Source organism: Octopus bimaculoides, chromosome 1 (genome assembly GCF_046866305.1).
Source record: "Octopus bimaculoides isolate indiv1 chromosome 1, ASM4686630v1, whole genome shotgun sequence".
Taxonomy (NCBI): domain Eukaryota; kingdom Metazoa; phylum Mollusca; class Cephalopoda; order Octopoda; family Octopodidae; genus Octopus; species Octopus bimaculoides.
In genome coordinates, this window is record NC_142928.1 from 16,349,360 (window position 1) to 16,363,492 (window position 14,133).

General features: G+C 37.4%; 1 protein-coding gene across 2 annotated transcripts in view; it reads right to left on the reverse strand.

Moving 5' to 3' along the window:
• Positions 1-14,133, reverse strand: part of LOC106876580 (glutamate receptor 4) — a 735,993-nt gene that overhangs the window by 22,179 nt on the left and 699,681 nt on the right. The gene's annotated exons all lie outside the window — the stretch shown is intronic.

Genomic DNA, 14,133 nt, shown 5'->3' on the forward strand with positions numbered 1-14,133 from the left:
AGGACGGGTAACCACCCAGAAACTCGTGTCCGTATGTATCACGTAAGGCGAGGGAGTGGTGCGATCATAGGTGTGTTTTTCGTGTACCCTGATGGGTGCTGTCTCCATCTTCTAGTCGCAGTTTTGACGTTGTTTTTCGTTTTAATTACACACGCGCGCGCACATACATACACAAAAAAACACATACTTATATACGAATGTATGTATATGTTAAGCTGAAGTTTATTTTTGAAAGTAAAACATTCGTAGTATAGTTGAATGCTCGCTTGGAGTAAGAGAAAATTGCGCCGTGGTATTTGGCCAAAGCTTATCATCAAGTTTACCTTTAGTCGTATCGGAATCATTTAAATACGTATACGTCAAGCACTCTGCTATCAACTACTCACTCCACGTAGAATTGTACCTAGGTCGGTGACATTTATTTAAAAGCGAACCATGTGAATCGTTAGAACGTTAGGAAAATGCTTTTGAGATAACTTTTCCGGCTCATTAAATTCTGAATTTAGATTCCACCGATATCAATTTTGCCTTTCAACATTTTGGATCGATAAAATATAGTATCTTTGAAGAAATGAGGTCAATGTTATCGACTATCGTCTTCCACCAAAACTGTTGGACTTGTGCTTAGTATAGATGCAATCATTTTTAAAGAAACTTGAAAAAGAAACTTTATTAAGAAACATTTAATGCATCTTAGAAATACAGTCAATACATACATAAATACATAAACAGATACATATATACGTACATGCATGTATATATACATATATACATACTAACATATTTGAGTGTGTGTTTGTGTGTGTGTGTGTGTGTGTGTGTGTGTGTGTGTGTGTGTGTGTGTGTGTGTGTGTGTGTGTGTGTGTGTGTGTAGCGTGTGTGCGTAGTTCAAAACGAAACCGACTTTATTTTTTCCCACCTAACTGACGTGGCTTCCCGGCACGAAAGTTTTTAGGCACGTGTAGGAAGGGTGCCATCATCACCCACCGAAAGGTTTTTATCCACGTGGAATTAGTCGGATACTTTTTGAACGCACTCGTGTTGGGTGTGAAACACAGACACAAACACATACACATAGTTTCACACACACACAAACACACACATAGTTTCGCACACACAAACACACTCACACACATATCTTTCAGTTTCCCTGTACCAATTACACTCACAAGGCTCTGGTCATTGTGAGGATATAGTAGAAGACAGTAGCACAAGGTGCCACGCAGAGGGACTGAGGTTGGGAAGCAATCTTCTGACCACACAGCCACGCTTAGCTGAAACTCCGGAGTCACGGTGCTCCATAACATTTAAAAAAAAAAAGAGTGCACACTATTGAAAAGTGAAGTGTAATACTCTATTTCAAATATATATATATATATATATATATATATATATATATATATATATATATATATATATATATATATATATATATATATATATATATATATTTGTATGTGTAACGTAATAGTTTAGAAAAGACCATTGGTTTCAAATCTACAGAAAGAGGGGGAGAGATAAATAGATACATGCTTACATACGATGTATGTAAGTGCGTATGTCTAAATATTTATGCATGCGAGTGTGTCTACATATTATGTAGCTTCATTTCAAGTCGTGACTGTAGTTTTCGTTACTCTGTCCAGTAGTTATGGCTTTAGCTGTCATATTGTTTTCGTATTTTATATTCTCATCCTTCCCTTTTTGCGTCGTCAGGCAGTCTGGTTTTTGTTTGCCGTAGATTATTTTTATTCTTTTCTCTTCTTTTTAATACTTGTCAAGTGATTTGCAAATTGTGCTTGGAATATACTCTGAGCAAATACTTATGTATTATTTTTTCTCGCCAATTCATGCTAGTCTCTACTTCGCTTGTTTAAAGCAGAAGCTAGCTTGCCATCTTATCTGTTTTTTCTCCTCATCTCGTCCTATTTCTCCTCTCTTCCTAATCATCACCATCAACATCGTCATCAAGTCAGTACATAGCAGCTATCTACATATTATACGTATATACAAACTCATACACAATTAGACACACATCATTTATGTATGTATATATATATATATATTGTTTTGTATGGGGAGACCACAGGGGGTAGCAGTATTCGAAGTGTGGTCTTGCAGAGGTGGAGAAAAGTGGAATGATGACACCTTGTTCTCTGGACCGGAAGGTTCTTAAGATCCAGGACCTCATCCTACCAGCTATATCGATCTTATTGAGAATGTTATAAACAATTAATCCTAGGACTCTGATATTATTAGATGCTGTGAGCGGATCATCTGAAGGAAGAGAGTATGGCTGTTTTAGTATAGTCTTTCTTCTAAAACGCATCAGCTCAAATTTTCTCTCGTTTAGTTGCATTTGTGTTTTTGTCTGCCCATTGGCTCACAGCATATAGATCAGACTGGAATTGAGTTCGGTCTTCTTCATTGATGATTTTCTGGAGCTTAATGGCATCAGCAAATATTTTCACTTTGCAATGTTTTACGAAGTTGGAAAGGTCGTTTATGTAGATTATAAAAAGGAGCGGGCTCAAGACAGTCTCCTGAGGGAGACCACTGGTGAATTTTGTTGGGTTTGAGTGGGCTCAATCAACCACATTTTCTGTTCTATTCACCAGGAAGTACTCAATCCAGAGTAGTAGTTTTCCACGGATTCCAACATTTGCCAATTTTGAGAGTAAGATATTATGGTCAATCCTGTCGAATACTTTACTGAATTCACGATATATGACATCAAAGTTCGAACCTGGTCCCAAGGCTTTAAGTATTTTCTCAGTGTGATGTAAGAGCTGTGTTAGACAGTCCCTGCCACAGCGAAAACCATGCGGATTTGCATTTAGGAGTTTGTAGATCTCCAGAAAGCCAGTTATCCTTGATCTTACCACTTTTTCAAACACTTTAATGATGTAGGAGGTGAGTGAGATTGGGCAAGAGTTGACTGTGAGGGATCTGTTTCCGTGCTTGAAAACCGGGATGACAGACTGGGATAGGAGCTGTTTCGGTATATAACCTGAGTCTAAAGAATTTCTCCAGAGGCTGGTCAGAGGGACTGCAAGTTGGTGTCTACACTCCTTCAGGAGACTAGCAGGGAATCTACGGCAGAATAGTATTTGACCTCATTTATTTCTCTTATGATGCTTGGACTTATTGTGCTCCTCCATTTGGTAATCTGAACGAGAAAGAGCTTGGCTTCTGTATGAAGCCTACGAAATTTTAAGTCGCATGGAGACAAATCGCAATTGGTCAAACGGGTCAAATAGCTTTATCATCTTTAGATCAGCGATTCAGCGTCTTGTCGATCTTGAAGTGACAGTCGGAATATATATATATATATATATATATATATATATATATATATATATATATATATATATATATATATATATATATATATATATATATATATATATATATATATATATATATATATATATATATATATATATATATATATATATATATATATATATATATATATATATATATATATATATATATATATATATATATATATATATATATATATATATATATATATATATATATATATATATATATATATATATATATATATATATATATATATATATATATATATATATATATATATATATATATATATATATATATATAGTTGAAATTCACAGAAAAACAGAAGACGAAGACAGGAGTATAAACAACAAGCAGGTGTATTAGTTTAACACTCGGCAAAGTGAGAAATTCTTTTATGTTTCAATCCTACGCTTTTCAACAGAAAGGTACACGAAGAAATAAGCTGTACGACTGTCATTTGCAGATCGACGAGTCGCTGAATAGATATGTATATATATATATATATTACTCGTTTCTGTCAATGGCTTATCTCAACAAATCCGTCTCCAGCACATTTTTTATGTATTTGTTACAGGAACAAGTACCAGATACCGAATGCTTTTGTTGCACAGCTTGGCTTTGGGATAACAAGAAACCTACACAGGTTATCAAATGGTGTTATGGACAAGAACAAAGATATATAAATACATATTATGTGTATACATACACATACACACGCACGCACGCACACATACACACATACACACATACATGTAATGTACTGTTCCGTGATAGAAAATTCAACAAAAAAGTACTCCATCTAGTGAGAAATAAATTTTATTTATTTAAAGGATAAGATACATGTCTTTAGTTGCTACTAATAGTTTCATATGTTGAGAAATATCTCAAACATATTCAGCAGGAACAAACAACATTTCATAATGAGCTAAAAATATTGAATAAGAGAAGAGACGCGAAAGAAAAAACTGAGAAGGCAGCATATAGAAAACGCAGAGGGTTAGAAAAAAAAAGAAAACAATAAACGAAAAACAAAAAAACGGAAAGCGAAAACACAGAAACTAAAACGTAAAAAATAAAAAGTATAAAAGGTAAAAGAGTCATCTCACTTAGACCTTAAATTATACGGCTGGAAAGATATCAACAAGTTAATCAGTAATAAGCGAAATTTTCCAAAGTATATTCATGCATATGCTTGCAACTGCTGGAAATTTCAGACCTAGAGTTCATTAGAGACTTGGTGATTTTAGATCTGAACAGAATCTGCGCTCTTTCAGCTAAAAAGGGGCTACATTTATTCCATCTATTAGCATAAGGTATGAATTTCTCAAAACTCTTCGACTTAATCACATATGGTGTTTCGCTACCATTCGCACTCCATAGTAGCATATATGTGTGTGGAGGGAGAGTGCGCCCGTGTGTGTGTGTGTCTGTTTGTCTGTCTGTCTGCTTTTCTGTCTATGTATACACAACGGTATTCTACACATTTGGCGTCAGTAAATTTACACGGACTGAGGATATAGATATTTGCCCAGGCAATCCTACAGTGGGGTTGACACAAAAATTGCTTGCAAATCGCGCAACTACGTATCTACCTATATATGAATGTTTGTGTGTGTATACACACACACATATATATATAGTTGCATATATATACATATACACATATATATCCGAATATACATGCATATATATATATATATATATACATACATACATACACGCGCGCGCGCACGCACACACACACACACACACACACACACACACACACACACACACACACACACACACACACACACATATATATATATATATATATACAGATTGCGGTGAATAAACTGTCGTCTAAATTACGCGAAAATGAAAATAACACTCACATCTCATTTTAACAGATATATTTACCAAAATTTTATAAAAATATTTTGAAATAGAAGAGAGTAAATTTATTCAATGACATCGCCAACGTCTTCAACGAGACGACTTCGGAATCTCCTGCAATTCCTCTGGGCGGTGTCCTTCTTTAAGTCGGTGAATGCTGCCATAATCATTGCCTTCAGTTCATCTTTAGTGTTACAGGGATTCTTTTAGTCTCTCGCTCATTTGTGTCCCACGCATAGTAATCAAGGAAGTAGCAGTCTGGGGAGTTAGGTGGCCAGATGTTAGGAGTGATGTGGTTGCAGAAATTGTCTGACAGCCATGACTGAATTTTCCTGTCTGTATGGCATTGTGCAGAGTCCTCTTGCCAGACATATGTTCTTCCAGCAGCCACCCTCTCGACATAGGGCAACACTACCTCCTCCAGGCACCTGATGCAGGCCTCCCAGTTGAATCTGAGTCTGTGTGGGAAGATTAATGGAGGTCTAACGTCACCATCACTAGTGATCACTCCAAACACCATGATGCTGATTGGATGTTTGATTTTTATCACTCTCAGTACATGTCTTCATATTGGACTTCCTGTTGATTGACATCAGACACTCTGAAATGTTCATATCAGAGTTTCTGGCGCAAATGCCAAGCAGGACAACATGTCATTTCGAAATTTCTGGCAAGGTAAATTGCGTCATGGTGCGTTTTTCTTTCACACAACCGGTGCCTCATATACTGTGTTGTCGACAAAATCGAAAACAAACAAATCGCATGCGTGAAATTAAAAATAGAAAATGCCGACAATTTACCCATCACAAACTCCCTTGTAGTCTGAGTTTCATGTGCGTCACTACTCTCCGACCATCGGAATCAGAATGGAGAAAGATTGACGACACGCTTGAAACTCAGAGTATCAATGAGTTATAATCAAACCAGTTTGATGCATATACTCTTATACTCTTTTACTTGTTTCTGTCATTTTGACAACAGCCATACTGGAGCACAACCTTTAATCGAGCAAATCGACCGAGAGCTTATTCTTTGTAAGCCTAGTACATGTTGTATCGGTTCCTTTTGCCGAACCGCTAAGTTACGAGGAGGTAAACTCACCAGCATCGGTTGTCAAGCGATGTTGGTGAGACAAACACAGACGCACAAACATATACATATACATACATATATATATATATATATATATATAAACAAATAGTAAATGAGTACATGCACATATACGTACAGGTATGTGCATACCGACATCCACCTGTATGTATAGGTGCATACGTAGGCACAGGACATCGCAAACAAAACGTAGATAAGAAAATAATGATAATCAGAGTACAGAAAACACACAAGCCACATAGAGAACATTTTCCTTCATCAGCTACCCCGTTTTAACACCGGCGTTTCGAAGAGTTGGGTAGGACGCATCGTTAAAACGGCTCTTCCCATGGACCGCAAATTAAATTTGTATACACAAATTAAACCTTGCCATGGAGGAATGTAGTGGCGGACAAAAGACAAGACAGGAAAACAACGGAAAAGGCTATACGGCCAGATGGAAAAAATTATGTGTGTATATATTCAACGAACTTCTTCCAGTTTCCACCAACCAAATCCACTTACAAGGCTTTGGTCGGCACAAATCTATAGTAGAAGACAGTTACCCAAGGTTCCACGCAGCAGGACTGAACCCGGAACCATGTGGTTGGTTAGCAAGCTACTCACTACACAGCCACTACTGCACCTATACATATATATATATATATATATATATATAGATATAGGGCAGGGAATTGCCAATTAGTCAATAAATTAACAATTTTGCCAAGTAGTTCAGTATGACCCCTATATATTTATGATATATATATATATATATATATATATATATATATATATATATATATATATATATATATATATATATATATATAAGTTTCAGCTTAGAGCTGCGGCCATGCTGATGCACCACCATGTTGCTACACTGTTATTACAGGGAGCCTCTTACAATATGTGGCACTTGGTGAAGAATGGAGTTTGATTTAGCAACCCTCATTTGCACCTCCTGCCGCGAGGTAGGTTCATCTGGGACTCTCGATAGGAAGAGGTCCAGCTTTGATTTAAAAACCCCTACATCTACTTTGTGCAGATTCCTGAGGCTCTTTGGGAGAATATTAAAAAGCTGTGGGCCCCTGAATCCCAAGCTGTTGCAGTAACTGGTCCTGAAGCGCGATGGCATTGCTGAGATCTTTGGCACTATGCAGTGTCGTCACGTTCTGGCATTGGTGTAGCTTTCAATGCCAAAATTTGGCACAATTCCTTCCAGGATCTTCCAGATGTATATTACTGCATACCTCTTCCGCCTTCTCTCCAGGGAGTAGAGTCTTATCTGTTTCAGCCTTTCCCAGTAGCTGAGCAGTTGCAAAGAGACAATCTTCTTTGTTAATCTCCTCTGGATTGCTTCAAGGTCTGCTGTTAATTTCAAACTGGTGGGTGACCACAGCTGTCAGCAGTAATCCAGGTGGCTGAGGACGAATGTCCTCCAGAGGATCATCATGGTTTCCTTATCTCTGGTTCTGAATGTTCTCAGGATCCATCCAGCCAAACGTCTGCACTTTGTTGCCATTCTGGTAATGTGCACTTGGAAAGAGGTATCATCACTCATGTCGATACCCAGGTCTCTCACTGATTTGGGCTCTGGGATTGAAATTCCCTGTGGACCAGTGTACTCTGTAAGTTTCATATTCAGTTTTGGACGTTGGTAGCGCAGGGCTTGGAATTTTTCAGCATTAAACTGCATATTATTGTCCTCAGCCCATCTGTAAACTGAGTCCAATTCCTGCTGCAGGTGTGCAACATCACTGGAGTTCTGTATTTTCTGCGAGACTTTTGTATCGTCTGCGTAGCTTGCAAGAGTGGCTATCCGGGCACTTCAAGGCATATCTGAGAGAGCGACTATAAAAAGCAATGGTCCCAAGACAGTACCCTGTGGAACACTGCTCATTATTTGTGTTTCCATAGAGGTGGCTCCATTAGCCACTACTGCCTGACTTCTATCTTTCAGAAAGTCATGTAACCACTCTATATATATATATATATATTCCCTTATCACTTCGGTTCCCTCAAAATTCTGTGCGCCTGACATCCTTTGTTGCCTACTGTTTGATGCATGCATTCTGTTTTTACTCATTCTATACCATCATATCAACTTGATTCTCCAAACCGCTGTGCCTGTTCCGTACCTTCTAATCTCCCATTCATCTCTTCTAGTCTCACTTTCATATCAACCGTGATTGAGAGGAAATTATTGTTCATGTCTATTATGTATCTCTTTATCCCATACCTCTTCCATCTTCTGTATCCTGCATCATTATCTCCCTTTCACTTTTCACGTCACGTGCTTCAGAGTAGAGGGAATGCATACTGACAACTTTTTTCCCATCCACTTGCAATGTTTGTGTCACCCATTCGGTGTAAAGGTACACGATAACAACAAAAGAGCTGGCTCCATGAAATATACAGCGTACACTCTGCCGTGCTTGGTAATCGTTACAAATGTTGGCAACGTAGGGATTGAGAGGGATTTTTTTGTCTTGATGAAAATAAACAAAACCTCTGGTGCTGGTGTCACGATAAAAGGCATTCAGTAAAGAGGCTGTTTTTAAGAAGGACAATAGAGGAAGATGTGACTCTCTCACACACTGAATCTTATACAAAAGGACATAAAATGAAGATGATGATGATGATGATGATGACGACGACCACCACCACCACCATGATGGCAGGATGACTTCAAACATGTAGATTATAACGTTGATGAGAAGGATGTACTGCCTTTGATGATTAAATTCGCAGCAACTGAAGTTTATCAACTTCAATGAAACTGTGGACATATGTATTTATCATCTACCACACTTTCTCCCACAGTCTCCCTCTCTCTCATTCCTCCTCTCTCTCTCTCTCTCTCTCTCTCTCCCTCTCTCTCTCTCTCTCTCACTCTCCCTCTCTCTCTCGCTCTCTCCCTCTCCTTAGATCCATAGAGTTATGTATGTATGTATGTGTGTGCGTATGCGTGCCTGCGCGCTCGCTCGTGTACGTATGTATGTATATATATATATGTATATATATATATATATATATGTATGTATTCATCAAAGGATTTCAAAAGCAACCGCTGCTTTCAGCAATCTTGATTAACGAGTGTGGAACGACAGCTGAATCACACTTACCCCGAAGCATTCATGTATAGGAGGTGTGTTTTTAGCTGCCTACTGAATGCTTCAGAAACATGGACCACCTATCGTCAAACTTTTTAAGGCACATACTGAAGATAAAATAACAGACAAAGACCCCGGCACCAACGCACAACATTGAAACAATCATTATTAGTATTCTTGAGGCAGGGATTCCAAACCAAGTTCTTTACGGCGAACTAACTCTAAATAAGCGCCCGCAGCATAAATCCGAGAAGAGATATAAAAATATAATGAAAGATAACCTGAAACATTTGAACATAGAAAATAAAGATTGGGAAATATTTGTAGCTGACCGAACGAATTGGCGTGGTACAGTCAAGAAAGTTAGTGAAAGACTTGAAATTATCAGGATTTAGTTCGCAAAAATGAAACGGGTTATTTGAAATCTGGAATGTCTGCCTAGAGACTTTGAGGGAGAATTCATGTACGTTCATTGGATTAGTTAGTCATGAGCGGTCACATAGCGTTGGATAAAATGATGACTAATATGTACCTTCCAGGCACAAAACAAAACACCTGCCCACATCGTAGCAATAGTATTAAGCTTATTGGGGCCCTGAAGAGGAATTTACGAAAATTCACCCGCACCGCTAGTCGAAAATCCATCAACGATTTGCCAAATTTGCAGGAAGGAATGCAGAACATGGTATGCTTGCGCAAGTGTGCGCGTGCAGGGTTTAGAGAAAAATATTTGAAAGGATATGGCCATCTTCTCTCAAGAAGTGGCAAAACCATATATATATATATATATATATATATATGTTAATTCTCTAAATGAAGTATTAACAGTAACTGCACGATAAAGTGTAGTATATTGCCACTTAAGTGTGGCTGACCCCTAGGGGTGGATGTTCCTGTTGCTTTTAGCCCCAGGAGGACATCTCCTCCAGCTGGCTTATCGACACACGACTGTGTCCTGTTTGCCAAGGGAAGTTATCCCTCTCACCTCGATCTGCAGCACGAACGTATCCGGATTTCAGGGTTATTTCCCTTCGTCGGCGCCCGATAGCTGCTGACCTTGGCGAGAGAGACAAAAACCTGGCAATCTTATATCTTCTTTTCCAGTGAAATTCTTCACTGATATCGAAAAGGTGAAAACAAGCAATGTTAATTCTCTAAATGAAGTATTAACAGTAACTGCACGATAAAGTGTAGTATATTGCCACTTAAGTGTGGCTGACCCCTAGGGGTGGATGTTACTGTTGCTTTTAGCCCCAGGAGGACATCTCCTCCAGCTGGCTTATATATATATATACAGAGTGAGAAAGAGAAAGACAGACAGAGACAAACAGACAGACTGATAGATAGCTAGATAGATAGATACATAGTGATAGAGAGATATACGGGGTTGGGTGTGGATATCTGTATGTGTGTTTATGCCTGTGTTTGTCCCCTACCAGCTCTTTACAACTGATGTTAGTGTGTTTACGTCACTGGAACTTAGTAGACATCCGTCAGCCTCGAGCGACCATGGATCTGCGCCCGAAGAAATATGTGTTAGCTGCTGATTGTGGTGCAGCATGTGCTGTGGCTGTAGAGGCCCACACAGGAGTTGTAGTCTTGCATACAGCGATTGCATTTGGTGGGCCTCTCTGCCGATGCTGCTGTTAATTCCTTCTGTCGAGTGCGCTTTTCTTGCGGGACTGTTCCCTTTTCCCAGCACTGCCACAGTAGCTTCAGCAAGTGACTAAATAGAATTCTCCTTGCACACCTGATAATCATTGGTGGGAAGCCGTCCAAACCCGGTGCTTTTCCAGTGGACAAACCATCAATGACTCTGCTCAGTTCCTCAGCAGTTGGCAGTGTGTCCAGCTCCTTCCTGACGGGTAGGTGACCTACTGTGTCTAGCGCGGTGTTCGAGATGTTGCTCTCCTTGGCTTAGAGTTCGGAATAATGTTCCACTCATCTCTCCAGTTGCTAATCTCAATGCTTGCAGCGTTACCCTGCTGGGTTCGTGTTCGTGCTTCAGCAGGGCATCACAATTCTCCTTCATGGGCATATTGTGCTCTTTCACACTTAACTTAATCCAGTATTGTGTCATTTTTCTTCTTCTCCCAAAGCCCTCTGCACAGTGCTATGGATGATGTCTCTGAGAGAGCTTCATCTCTGCTGGACATTGCTTTCCGGTGGGTCTGCAAGGACGGCATCTTCCAATGTCTTGTGGAATTCATGTCTTAGCTGGCTGTCTGTTTGTTTTTCTTGGTGAAGTGTTTACAGCTTAGTTTCCCTAAATCCCACGTATCCAGTGGAGCAATGGTCTGTGACAGGACAACACCTAACTGGCTGGGAGCTGTTCAACTTGAGGCAGGTGATAGCTGTCTAGTTAGGGACAATGGCCTCTCCCTCTGCCGAAAACAGCACCTGACGCCTTGCCCTTACGCCAATTATATGCTGGCTTGAAACCGGTAGATTTCTCCTTTACGTATTTGCGTATTCTACCCTCTCCACCGCCACCAGTGTTGTCCAAGGGAAGGGTGATGGGGCCAAATCGACTTTGCACCAGTGGGACCACATGAGTTACCAGAACTAGTAGCCAAAAGTGGTCTATAGAGTATGTACCAGGCTTTAAAAGAGAATGATCTGGAGTCGAGTCATTCGACTGAAATGTGGTGCCCCATCATGGCTATAGTCTAATCACTAAAACATATAAATGATAAAAGCTATACAACACACTCACACACGCACATATATATATATATATGTATATATATGTATATATATATATATATATATATATATATATATATATATATATATATATATATATATATATATATATATATATATATATATATGTATGTATATATATATATATATATATATATATATATATATATATATATATATATATATATATATATATATATATATATATATACATATGTACATTATAGAGAAAGGTAGGAAGATAGAGAAAGAAGAGTAGAAAGAGTGAGATGTTCTATCGTTGCATAAACATTTATGTAATATATTTTTCGTTTATTTGTGCGGTGAGGTGTATTGAGTTTGAGTTTTTCTTTTCTATATGATTGCCGAAACTAGAAAACAAAGTTAAAAAGACAGAACGGGGAGAAAATGATTTTATCTAAAATATATGTTAGTGGTTACATTTAAAAGCCAGGCGATATTAGACTGAGAGACTGTTAGTCGTAAAGAATAAAGCTAAAACATAAATTATCCAAATTGAATTTGTTGGCATCGTTGAAAGTTATAATTCCGTTAGTCGGTTGAGAATATATATTGCGATTAAAATATTGCTATAACATTTATATTTACACACATGCATGCACATAGAAAACTGAATCTTGCGCACATATGCACATATATAATCATAGTGTATACATATATGTGTGTGTGTGTGTGCATGTGTTTGTAACTGTATATATATATATATATATATATATATATATATATATATATATATATATATATATATATATATATATATATATATATATATATACATATATATATATATATATATATATATATATATATATATATATATATATATATATATATATATATATATATATATATATATATATATATATATATATATATACATACATACATATATATATATATATATATATATATACATATTATGTATTTATACACATGTGTGTGCGTGTGTATATATGTGTATATACATACATACGAGCGCAAATACACACACACATATGCATTCATATATATATAGACTCATAAATAATTTCCTAAATACATGTTTATCTATAAGTCATTCATTCAGGTCATATATCAATATTTATCTACGATTTTCAATACATGTGGATTATATGAAGTGGAGATAATATCTCAAATATAGAAGTCTATCTGTTATATAGTGACATTATATTACCCATAATTTATATTTTAAGTCTAGGTGGACAAGTATATTTCACTAACTGTTAGTCTAGCTTAAGTATGCGGCAACGAGATTTGGCATCGGCAAACACCTTCGTCTCTGGAAGAGCTAATATTTCTAATGGAACACTAATATAACATGGAAACATGTTTATCAAGAGAATTGCGACATCAGTTTGATACAAGAACTAAATAGAGATGGCGAATTGGGAAAGAAGCCAACACTATCAACTTAATTGTTTTTTTCCTTGATAACAATCAATCGAGTAGTTTTGGAGAGTGGACATTTTCTTTGTAATATAGAATTGACTCGAACAGATGATGAATGAGTAGAACTATCTAGGAAGTAAATCTCCTGTTGCAATAATCTAGCGCCGAATTTAACGGAGAAAACAGACACGTAAAAATATATATCAACAAACATTGGTGGAATAAAAACAATTTGGCCGATTTTATAAAATGGCATTGCAGAAGAAAATAAATTAAAGAGGATACGTCCACGTTGATCGCTTACAATGTTGCATTAACAAATTGCACAAAGATTCAATATGAGATTTCATGACTTTCTCAGACTAACAGTGACGTTTCTCCTTGAGAAACAATGGCACCGCACTGCGTAGGGAAAACTACTACATAACGTAGTCGTAAATTTAATCTATAACCAGTGTGCCACGTTTTTCCCTTTTGATAATTTAATTATAATAGAGAAGCAAGCAAAAAGGTTGTTTTACATTATTGTAGTAATTCTCCCCTTTAATGTTAAACTATATGGCCTCCTTTAACGCTAATTTCCAAGTACATTGATGCCTGATAG